Raw genomic sequence first — 11,899 nt, 5'->3', positions numbered from 1 at the left:
TGTATGATGGTTGCAATCATGAGGTGACCCGCTTGAGTTTCACGCTTGAACTCCTGAAGACGAAGGCTAAAACAAATGGACCGACACTAGCCTCGATGAGCATCTCAAGTACCTAAAGGATGTTCTTCCCGCGGGGAATCTATGTCCTACTAGTGTTGATGAGGCCAAGAAGAGCGTGTGCCATCTTGATCTGCCGCACATTAGATACCATGCATGCATCAACGATTGGATAATTTATCGGAAGGAGCACGCGGAGGAAACAAGCTGTCCGTTGTGCAATGCTTCTCGATACAAGAAGGCCGGGAAGAAATATCCCCAGAAAGTTGTATGGTACTTACCGATCACTCCCCGTCTCCAGCGGTATTTCATAGATCCCAAGGAAGCAAAGCTAATGCGCTGGCACGCGGAGAGGAAGAAGCCCGACGCAGGAGATGATCCGAAGCTGAGACACGTCAAGTATGGAAGCCAGTGGAGAGCGTTGAACAACTTCTATTGGTATTTCGAATCTGATGCAAGGCGTGTGTACCGATGGCATGAATCCATTTGGCAACCAAAACACCAACCATAGCACATGGCCCGTGTTTGTGTGGATGTACAACCTCCCCTGGTTGTGCATGAAGTTGAAGTACATTCACATGAGCATGCTTATTCAAGGGCCGAAACAACCAGGAAATAATATTAATTTGCATCTGGGGCAACATCAAGAGGAGTTAGACACGTTATGGAAAACACCGGCCAAGACATGGGACGCCAGCAAAGGCGAGTATTTCTACATGAAAGCCGTGCTGATCACGACGGTGCACGACTATCTCGGTTATGGATATGTCGCAGGCCAGGTGTGCCATGGATATTGCGGATGCACGCGGTGTATGGATGATACGACGTCTCAGCAGCTAACATCAAGGAAAGATGAGCTGTGCGGCGCCGAAGTCGATGAGCTGTTGAAAAACTGGAACGAGTGCACCGTGCCGGGAAAGACGATGAAAAAGGCGCCGGAGCCGCTGCTGAAGGTATGGAAGACGAGGTCTGTATTCTGGGACTTGGAGTACTGGCACAAACTCAATACACCTCATTGCCTTGATCAAATGCATATATGTAAGAATGTCCTTGAGAGCTTGCTCGCGACACTAATGAACATGCCGGATAAGACAAAGGATGGGCCGAAGGCAAGAAAAGACTTGCAAGATTTGAATATCAGGGAAGATTTGCACATGCCTCCCCGTAAAAAGTCAGACGAGACCGAGACGGATACAGCGGCGCGGGAGAAGAAGGGCAAGAAAATAAAGAAAGAGGATTATTGCCCCCCTTCTTGCTTCACCTTAAGTCAGGTTGAGATCGATCAATTCTTTAAGTTCCTTACCGAAGTCAAAGTTAGTTGCCGGTTACTGTGGCAAGATAAGCAGATATCTAGACACGGACAAGAAAAGGTTCAGCGGGATGAAGTCCCATGACTGTCATGTGATGATGACGTAGATACTACCTGTTGCCCTTAGAGGGATAATGGACAAGCACGTCCGTGACACGCTTATTGGTCTCTGCAACTTTTTTGATGTCATCTCTCGAAGGTCGATTAGTGTGAATCAGCTCCGAAGGCTACATGAAGAGATCATTGTGATACTGAATGAGCTTGAGATGTACATCCCGCCCGCGTTCTTTAACATGATGGTGCATCTGTGTGTCCATATTGTGGACGACATAATAGACCTGGGGCCGTCATTTCTGCACAACATGATGCCGTTTGAGAGGATGAATGGGATCATTAAAGTATTTGTTCGTAACATGTCCCGTCCGGATGGAAGCATCGTCTAGGGCTATCTGACACAAGAGTGCATCTCTTTCTGCGAGAATTTACTATATGGCGCAGACCAGCCGCCTAGTGTTAGTGTTGGTTTGCCCGTTAACAAGCACGATGGGTGGCTCGAAGGAGAAGGTCGCTCCAATGGTCGCAGGGAACTGCACGTGGCATACTCAGATCGATGCAGCGACTTTGATAGAGAAAACTTGGTAGTGCTACAACACCTAGACGAGGTAGATCCTTTTGTGGCACTGCACAAAGAAATTATCGCAAAGAAGTATCGTGACCGGGGGGTATGCAGGACGGACGGCGAAGTTACTAGAGAGCACAACTCCACTTTCCTGGATTGGTTCAAAGAGCATATTATTGCTAATCCCCCGAAGGAGGGCTCTAAGGACGGATTGCTCATATACGCCTTAGCACATGGCCACTCGCCCAACCTCGTAACCTATCAGGCATATGATATCAACGGATACACATTCTACACGGAGGCCAAAGATATGGACAGTGATGATCAGAACTCAGGGGTGACGATGGAATGCATGACCGGCAGCGACAACGGCGCAACTGAAAGATTTTACGGAAGGGTCGAGGAGATCTGGGAGCTTGACTACTCTGGACTGCACAACACGATGATGTTCCGTGTCAGATGGGCTAATAATGTCGAAAGAGAAAACCGGAATTTCGCTACCATGACTATACCCGACGCCAAGAGTGCTACCGTGAACGCTATCACAAAAGACAAGCCATGGGTACATGCTAAGCACGTGACATAATGCTTATTCATAACCGACCCGTGCAATCCCAACTGTGTTGTCGTGAGGAGATGCAAAAGGAACATCATTAGAATGGATGGAGTCACCAACGAGGAAGACTACGATCAGTACGGCAACCCAATGAGGGAAGATGATGATGATGATGATGAAGTATACATCAAAAGAAGAATCAATATTACATTACCAAAGAAAAATCGTACTCCATGGAAAAGGCAAAGTTACAATAAGGGGCTCAATTATTCTTCAATGAACAAGAAGGGAAAGAAGCTAACTCAAAAATGAAAACGTCAACGCTGAGGAACCATATGTTATCAGTCAAATGATGTAATATATATGTTCCTATTTTGTATACACACTTTGCCATTATTATGCATGGGTCCAATGATGTAATATATATGTTCCTATTTTGTATACATATTTAACTGTCAAATGATGCAATATATATCGCCTTCCCTTCGTTCACTGCTATCGGAAAAAAAGAAAAGAAAAGTGGGAGAAAATAAAGGAAAAGAAAATAGAAGGAAACAAACAGGAAAACTGTTATATAGGTACTGGTTATAGTAGCAGCGCTTTTGCGAGAAAAGAGCTACAACTAATCAAGATAGTAGTAGCGGTTTCTACACGAAACCGCTATAGCTACCTGGAGTAGCTATAGCGCGTTCTGCCTAAACGCGCTGCTGCTATGCCCACTTAACCCCCAAAATCCCCACTCCTCCCTTCATCACGCCTCTTCTCCCCCAAATCCGCACACTCTCTCTTCCCCCATCGCGCCGCCGGAGCCTTGCCCTCGCCACGCCTCTGCCCCGACCCCGGCGCCGGCTCCGGCCCCGACCCCGACCGACCCCGGCGCCGGCGCCGGCTCCGACCCCGGCGCCCGACCCTGACCCCGGCCCCGGCGCTCGACCGCGACCGACCCCGGCCCCGGCGCTTGCCCCCTCCCAACCTCGTCCGTCGTCGGGCCTGCACCCTCTGTAAGGCCCCCACCGCTCCTCCTATCTCTGGTAGCTAGGTTCTTTGGTTAATTAACTTAGGTTTTAGTTAGGGCAGATGGTTAATTAGGTTATATATTTAGTTATGAATATAGCTAGGTTTTTTTCCGCCTGTTCTATATTTTCTTCCTTTTATATGCAAATTTGAAGTGGACATGTGATATGTGGACATGTGATGTTTTGGACTTGTCATATTTGGAATTTGGACATGTCATTTGGACATGATGATTATGTGCAGGGTAAATGATCCGAGTGGCCTATGTTACGCCGGAATGTTGATTCATTTCCGTTTGGTGAATTCTAGGCGCTCGATATGTCCATTTTTGAGCAAAGGTCATGCCGAAATTTCCCATGAAATTTGGCATGATTTGTGCTGGATAGTAGGCATATTGAGTGCTGGGAGTTGCTGGGAAACGACATTCCGGCAAATATAGATTTCTTTTTTATGTCATTTCTAATTTTTTTCATAGTTTTAGAATTAAACGAGGAGACTTAAACATAGGAAACATTTTGAACAACGAAGAAACTGGTCCTTCTGACCAAGATGCAGATGAGATGGATTATGAGGGTGAACAAGAGTACCTTGACTATTTGACTGCTAAGAAATTGCAAAGTAAAGGTTTGCAGGTCGGCCTCGATGATGGTACTGACATCGACATCGACACCGACGGTGCCAGCACCGATGGCGGCACTTAGACCGGCGGGGAAGGAACCGTCGCCGATGCCGCTGCCGAAAAGAAGAAGCACAAGAAGCAGAGGATACGAAAACCTAACAAACTAGGGATTGGACGACTAGTGATCACAAAGATGGCACCTGGCAAGTTTGAGCCATTAGATCCAGAAGAACCTCGCAAGTGCTACGGGAACCAAGTAGGATGCATCCTACGGGAATGTGCGAGCATCAACGACGATGACTTAAGGAGTAAAGAACATTTGACGCCGTTGCTCCTGACAAAGTTGCTCAAGAGATTCAAGTTCCTTGACTGGTATGATAACATAGAACTACCATGGGATGATCCGAAGATGAAAAAGATTAACAATCAAACCATGGGCATGTTCAACAATGATTTGGCCTCCTTGAAAGGGAGGGTGAAACGAGCTATTGAGGCTGAGGAACCCCTGTCCAAGATTCTGGAGGAAAATCCGACACTTATAGAAGAGGAGTTCGAAAAGTTCAAGGACACTTGCGCTACCGAGGCAGCCAAGGCTAAGGCTGAGAAATTCAAGAGCCTTTAGAAAAGGAACACGAGGAAGCATCACCTCTAAAGCCGTGGCTACCTCGGTAAAAGGCCCATATCGGATAAGTAGGAAGCAGAACGTGAAGCCACGGGTATCCTAGACCCCTTCGCGAAGTTCACCAACCCGTTGGAGCGTGACTTCATCAGGGCCCGCTACATGTGGGACAATGAAAAGAAGGTTTTTTACGCGAACTAGATCATGAGGAAATTGATTAGACTACTGGTAATTATTCTTTTACCACCTTACATTTAGCTCCAAATATAGTCGACTGCACATTCCTAAACGGTTCATGCTCCTTCTACAGGAGAAGCAACACCAGCTTGCAGCCAAAAGCCCTACTTCTCCGATGAGGCCCAACTCGGACACCCCTGTCAACCGGGCCTTGAACGAACTTAAGGGACTCCCTTTGGGCCAGCGGCCGCAATATGGTCGTGTGCATGGCACTGGAGATGGCGCCACGTGGAAGGTGTTTTACAACGAGGGCCCGGAGGCCAAGAAGCAAAAAAAAAAAGTTTAGTCAGGCGGACATCGACGCGAAGGTGAAGCTTGCGGTCGAGAAAAAAGCAGCTGTGGACGCGAAAAAATAGCCGAGGAGAAAAATGAGTTGCTACAGCCTACAGCAGGCAGTCAATGCAGCTGTAACTGCCTTCAGAAATGATTTTGCTACTAACTTGGTTCCAGCTATCATCAACTGGGCGAAGGAAAATCCAGACAAGACGGTACATGATTTCCCGTTGCCCAATTTCGTTGGGAGCAACTCCGTGAACAACAACACCAGCGCACCATCACTTGCTCACGCAACCGGGCCTCCTCTCGTAGTCGCTCCCGCTCATAGCAGCCCGTCCTCAGTCTCTGGCGCGCTAGGTGGGCCTTCATCTTTGGCTGAGCTCGATGCCGTCACGGTAATTACATGTTGCACCAACATATATATATATATATATATAGAGAGAGAGAGAGAGAGAGAGAGAATATTCCATTTTCGTTGCCTTTCAGATGTTTTATGCCACAGACATGTGTTTGCAGGCCAAAGAAACCCCATGCACCATACTCTACTTGATCAAAGGCCAGAAGGTGGACGTGGGAAAGGGGATGATAATGAACCCCTTGCAACCCATGTTCCACAACCAGCCGATCCCCACTGGGCACTTCAGGGTTAACTTGTCCAGTTTGAAATCGAGGCACGAGGATTTGCCACCTCCAGTACGGCATGTGGGAGAGGACGACGAGACCCCGCCGCGGATTGGAAGCTGCGAGGGTTGGGTGCTGCTATGGCCGAAGAATCTTATTCGTCTGGAGTCGGCCGAGAGCACACCAATAACCACGCATCAACAAGCATGTGCGGAGACCACCACCCCACCTATGCAATTACCAGCTTCTGTAGTGCCGGGTGAGAGCGGCAGACGACGTGACGATGGGGGTGCAATAGTACTGGCTGATGTAATCAGTCCTGTAGAACAGAGAATGGATGATGAGACGGAGGTCGACCCAATGGCTTTCCTCAATACAAACATGTATGACTGTGACTTACATATGATGAGTCAACCATATGACGAATCGGTCTATTAGCATGCTAATGAGGATATCGATGATCTGCCCAGGCAGGAAGGTCGTAGCAGGGATTGCAAAAAGTCTCTCTTCATGAAATCCTAACAGGACACGCCTGAAGATGCCGCCTCAACACAGGCTCACACTACTAGGGAAAAGCCTATACACATAATCTTACCAGCAGCGCGCTTTAAAATAAGGTCGTAGCAGTAGCGCGCGCAAACAAAACACGCTGCTGAAATAAATATAGCAGTAGCGCGCCCACTCTAAGACGCGCTACTGTTATAATTCCCACGACGCCACCGCGAGGCTAGTTCTAGCAGCGGTGCATTAGCATGAAGGGCGCTACTTCTACGGATCATAGCAGCAGCGCATTTCACCAATAAGCGCTACTGCTAAGTTTACTACAAAAATTTAGTCCCACCCCACTCTCCTCATCCAATCCACTCACACTCACTGGATCTCCCCCTCAACCCCCCGCGTCGGTCCTCCCCCGTCGCCCCTCCTCCATCTGCACCGCCTCACCTCCTCCTCCTTGCTGGACTCGGTACCGGCCTCCTCCTCCGTCCTCCATCCACTCCCCGCTGGCCGGCCCCTCCTCGCTCTGCCTTCCTCCTCCGTCCTCCCTCCACTCGCCGCCCCTGCTTCTCCCTCCTCCCTGCTACATTTTGATTTAGTAGGGTAGTTCAAATGCAACATTTTGATTTAGTTGATTTAGTAGGCTAGTTGATTTAGTTGATTTAGAAATTTTTGATTTAGTTGATTTAGTAGGCTAGTTGATTTACTTGATTTAGAACATTTTGATTTAGTTGATTTAGTATGCTAGTGGATTTAGTAGGCTAGTTGATTTAGTGTGCACCATTTTATTGTTATTTTTTCTGTACATGGATAGGTAGATGCTTTTGTTTTTTTGTAATAAGTTATTTTTTGGCAAAATGTAGGTGCCAATTTAGTTAAATTTAACACTTGTTTTTTAATCAATAATCTTAGGCAATAGGGGCCAAAATAGATGAAATGTCTTGGTAGGTGGTACCCTTATTTGGTAGATATTTGTGAAAAGTTTTTTCGACAATAGGTGCCACCGAAATACTTTGGTAGGTGGTACCTTGTCATCTAATATGTTACTAGATCTTGCGATTATAATTGTCCATAAAATTGCTTCTCGCGGAAGAACCCAAAATATCACATGCTACTGTTTTTCTCTCCTGTGAAGTGGATCGTTAATCCTTTGCTCATATTGATTTAGGAAAATGGCGCCACCACCACCACCACTATGTCGATTCTGCAAGTCAAGGTGCGCCAGCAGCCTTGCAACTGGCAAGCTGTTCGGCATCTACTTCCAGTCGAGTTTTCGTCATGCGGCGGTAAGAAATTAGATGAAATGTAACAACTATTTTATTTTTAGTGTTGTCATTACTGCATTGTGTCATTTTGCTTTTTTTACACAGATCGTCCCATGCAATGTGAGGTTGAAATTCAACAAGCTGAAAGGATACACTGTGACATTTGAGGCTCCTGGGGGACGTACACTATGGAGGTCGAAAAAGGACGCAATATGTAGCAGATTGGAGGAGATGCATGGGCCCGTTTCCATGCCCGCATGCGTCTTACTGGTGGTGAGTTGATCAGCTTCTCCTTCAGAGCAGAAAGACCCAAGCTGGCTGTCATTTATCTCAACTTGGTGGAAGATAATGAAGATGACGAAGATGATGAAGATGACAAAGATGATGAAGATGACGAAGATGATGAAGATAATGAGGACCCACTCGATGAACATGATGAGAACCCACTTCATGAAGCCGTCGTAGCTCAAAGAATGAGGCTGGGCGATGAGGAGGTGTGCAACCTATGGGACATAGTTCCGCCACGTGATGACTTTGTCGGGGTGCCATTCGTGACCCGCCTGACAAGTACCATGGTTGTCGGTGTCAAAACCGGCGGATCTCGGGTAGGGGGTCCCGAACTTTGCGTCTAGGCGGATGGTAACAGGAGACATGGGACACGATGTTTTTACCCAGGTTCGGGCCCTCTCGATGGAGGTAAAACCCTACTCCTACTTGATTAATATTGATGATATGGGTAGTACAAGAGTAGATCTGCCACGAGTATGATAGATGTGTTTCCTACGGACTAAACTTTCCGGTCTATATAGACACCGGAGGGGGCTAGGGTTCACTACAACAAATATTTCAACTTATGACCACCACTATTGGTCACTGAAAGGTCACAAATTTCCATTTATGACCTTTTTGTGACCAAAAACATAAGGTCAAAAGCTGGGCGTCGTAAACTGACTATAGCGACCTTTCTTCTGGAATGGTCGCAAACGTTTATGACCAAAATACGTCTACTGTGGCGTTTTGGTCACTAGCAACCTCCCCAGGCCACGTAGGCATCCAGCGTGGCAATCTGACGTGGCACAAGATTTAGCCCGGTCCAATTCGGTGTTTATATGGCCGAGCCCATTAATTCAGCCCATTTATATTTTTTTCTGTGAATTTTATGTCAGCTTCATGGACCAAGCCCAACATTGCAGCCTTTTTATTTTTGGCCCATGGTCTTTTTGTCTCAATAGTTTCATTTTTTTTATTTTTTTATAAATTGGGTTCACTAGTCAGGTGGGTCCCCATTGTCAGGTTCTAGTACTGGGTCCTAGCCATCAGGGCAATATTCTTCATTTTTTTATTTCACGCAAATAAATACCTGGTATTTAAATTGGCACACAGAAAACACACGAAATACTTCAAATATTATCAACCATCAAAGTGCTACATCATATAACACACATACAAATGTGATCAGCATCAAGTTTACAATCAGATAACAAGCTCCACAAGTGTACAATCACATGAGCCAGGTTCTGCTACATCATACGCACATACAAATAGGAGCAGCATAAAGGGCTTCATTAATGCAAAACTTGACACTTGACAACAATGTTAGAACTATGCTTCCTCCGACTTCTTTGTCCTGATGCTCACGAAGAAACATGAAAGCCCAGCATCTGCATGTTACAGAACAAAATGTTTAGGAACAAAATAGAAGTAAATCTAACAGCATATTTAACAATAAATAACAGAATAATGAAGTTAACGAGACATTTTAAAATCAACTTGACAGTTGACAGCAATGTTTGCATTGGACACATCCAAAACTAAAATTATACATAAATGCCTAAATTCCAATACCCAATGCCTCAGTTTAGTAAACACTAAGCATGGTACATAGTAAAGATTGGACACAACCAAAACTGAAATCATTTACTCTATCAAGCAACAATGATGCAACACACAAGAAAAGAGAGATGCACAATGGAGCAGCATCATATATCACACAATATGGACACTGCCAGCACACTGAAGAACTTGTGGTCGCCGCCGTACACAACCACCATAACGCCGGTCACCTCGTTGATCTTGTCCTGGAAGTTCTCTAACTCCAGGTTGTTCCACTGCAGCTCGGTATTTTCTCAACCGTATGTGTACATGCATCATGTCATACATAAAATATTCTAGTCAATATTCTCATCTAACTTTGATGTAATGAAAATAATTACTTAAGGACTTGGGGTAAAAATTGATATTAGACATCAAAATTAGCAGCGCTCATTTCAACCATGTTCAGACTAACTTGAGGTAAATTAGCAGTAATGATATTAGTTACAAGCTAGGTGTGTAACTGCTGTCAACACCACCACCACCAGAGACACGCAAGAGAAGCATCAACACCACCATGATTTTGATATCAGCCACTCCATATCACCAGAGCATCACAGGGGCACATATGTAAAGCAAGTACACATGGGCAGCTACTGACAGACCCTAGAACAACATGAATTTATCACCAGAGAGCTCTAGTAGGAGTTGATGCTTGGTTACAGCATCTAGCAGCAACTAGTACAGCCCCACGTCCAACCCAAATCATGGCCAAGGCCATGCAGGAGCTACATCAGAGAAAAAGGAATGGGGAGGAGCTCACTAGAGGGACATTGTAGCCGTAGTAGAGGCTCAGCCACACCACGGCTGTGGTGTGACCACCACCACATCCAGGAGAGGGTCTGGAAGCCGCCGAAGCACCACCGCGGTGACCAGGGCAAGCGTCGGGCACAGTGGCGCCACCCCAGGGACATCACCGCATGGACATCACCGGCCTCGCCCTATTTCAAGAAATGTTCAGAACAACTTTGTCAGACTCGATCAATTCTGAAGAAACCAACTGAGCAAAAGGTACATACATACATACAGGAAGCAAAAGAAGAAGAAACAGAGCTCTACATAATGTTTATATCAAATGAGCAAGACACAGAAGAATTTTAGCTTTACATAATGTTTACAAGAATAGGACACCAATACAGGATTTAACTTGTCCTTAACACTGTTAACAAGGTACTGAAAGTAGCTATGTGCATCAGCCACACCAAGTCTTATCATGAATTGGTTGCTTTTACAAACTGTAATATATTTCTGGACAACAAACTAAATAGATGGCTGCCCTCAAACCGTACATCCAAACAAAGCAAACAAGTACTCTATGGAAACCTTAGAACATGCTTTATTCAGCTAATTTACAGATCAGTTGTGTATTGTCTACGAAAATAAACATTTTGGTACCCCAAAGTTGCAGATCGTGTATGATTGCCTAGTTTAAGAGCAAAATTCCAATGGAGACAATGCACATGTAGCAGGTACGTAAAAGACATTTTTCAGGAAGTTTATAAATGAGAATATTAGCCTAGTAGTAGCAGCAGCTGTGGAACTACCGCGCTAAGATATTACTCCAGATGGTTGGATGAGGTTCTGGTTTGACAACATCTCTGAAATCAAAGGTGAACAAAACCGTAGGGAAGGAGCAATATCCAGCAGCAAACGCTCATTCATTATGTACTATGAAGCATCAACTAATCTAACCGAGTCAAAATACATGAAAATCGTCATCCATCTGCCAGTCGTGCTCCGGTTGGTGGGAGCACGCGCGTCACAGCCGATGGAGGAGGCGAGAGGGGGAGGAGAGGATGATGCACTTACCCACGCGGGCGGGGCGGCGGAGGAGAAGCAGGTGGTGAGCGAAGTGCATGCCGTCGACCTCCTCAACATCGCCGGAGCAGGTGGGGGAGCGGAATTGGTGCATCCGCACCTGCCTGCCTGCCTGACTACCTGTGCGTGGCTGAGACGTTAGCGAGGGGAGGAAGGAGGAAGCAGGGGGAGTGCACGAGCAAGGCGGGACTGACCAACGACGCAGCAGCCACCGCTGATGGTCGTTGGCAGCAGTAGTGACGCCGCGCCCGTGGGTCTTCCTCCACGGCTCCGCGACACGAAGCAATCGGAAGGAGAAGCCCACAGCTGGAACGCGTGCACGCGCTCGGAAGGAGTGGTGGTGGTGGCGGCGCGAGGGAGGGGAAGGGAGAGAGGAGGGCGTGGGGGAGGCCATGGATGGGGGGAGCTCCATCGGAGGGAGGTGGCGGCCGCGATCTGGAAGGGAGGAGGTGGCGGCTGCGATCCGATCTGGAAGGGATGAGCGCGGATCCGACCGCGGCCGTGGGAGATAAGGGGAGGGGT

Source organism: Triticum urartu, chromosome 3A (assembly GCF_056163025.1).
Source record: "Triticum urartu cultivar PI428250 chromosome 3A, HENAU_Tu73, whole genome shotgun sequence".
Lineage (NCBI taxonomy): Eukaryota > Viridiplantae > Streptophyta > Magnoliopsida > Poales > Poaceae > Triticum > Triticum urartu.
Note: the sequence above shows the minus strand (reverse complement) of the source record.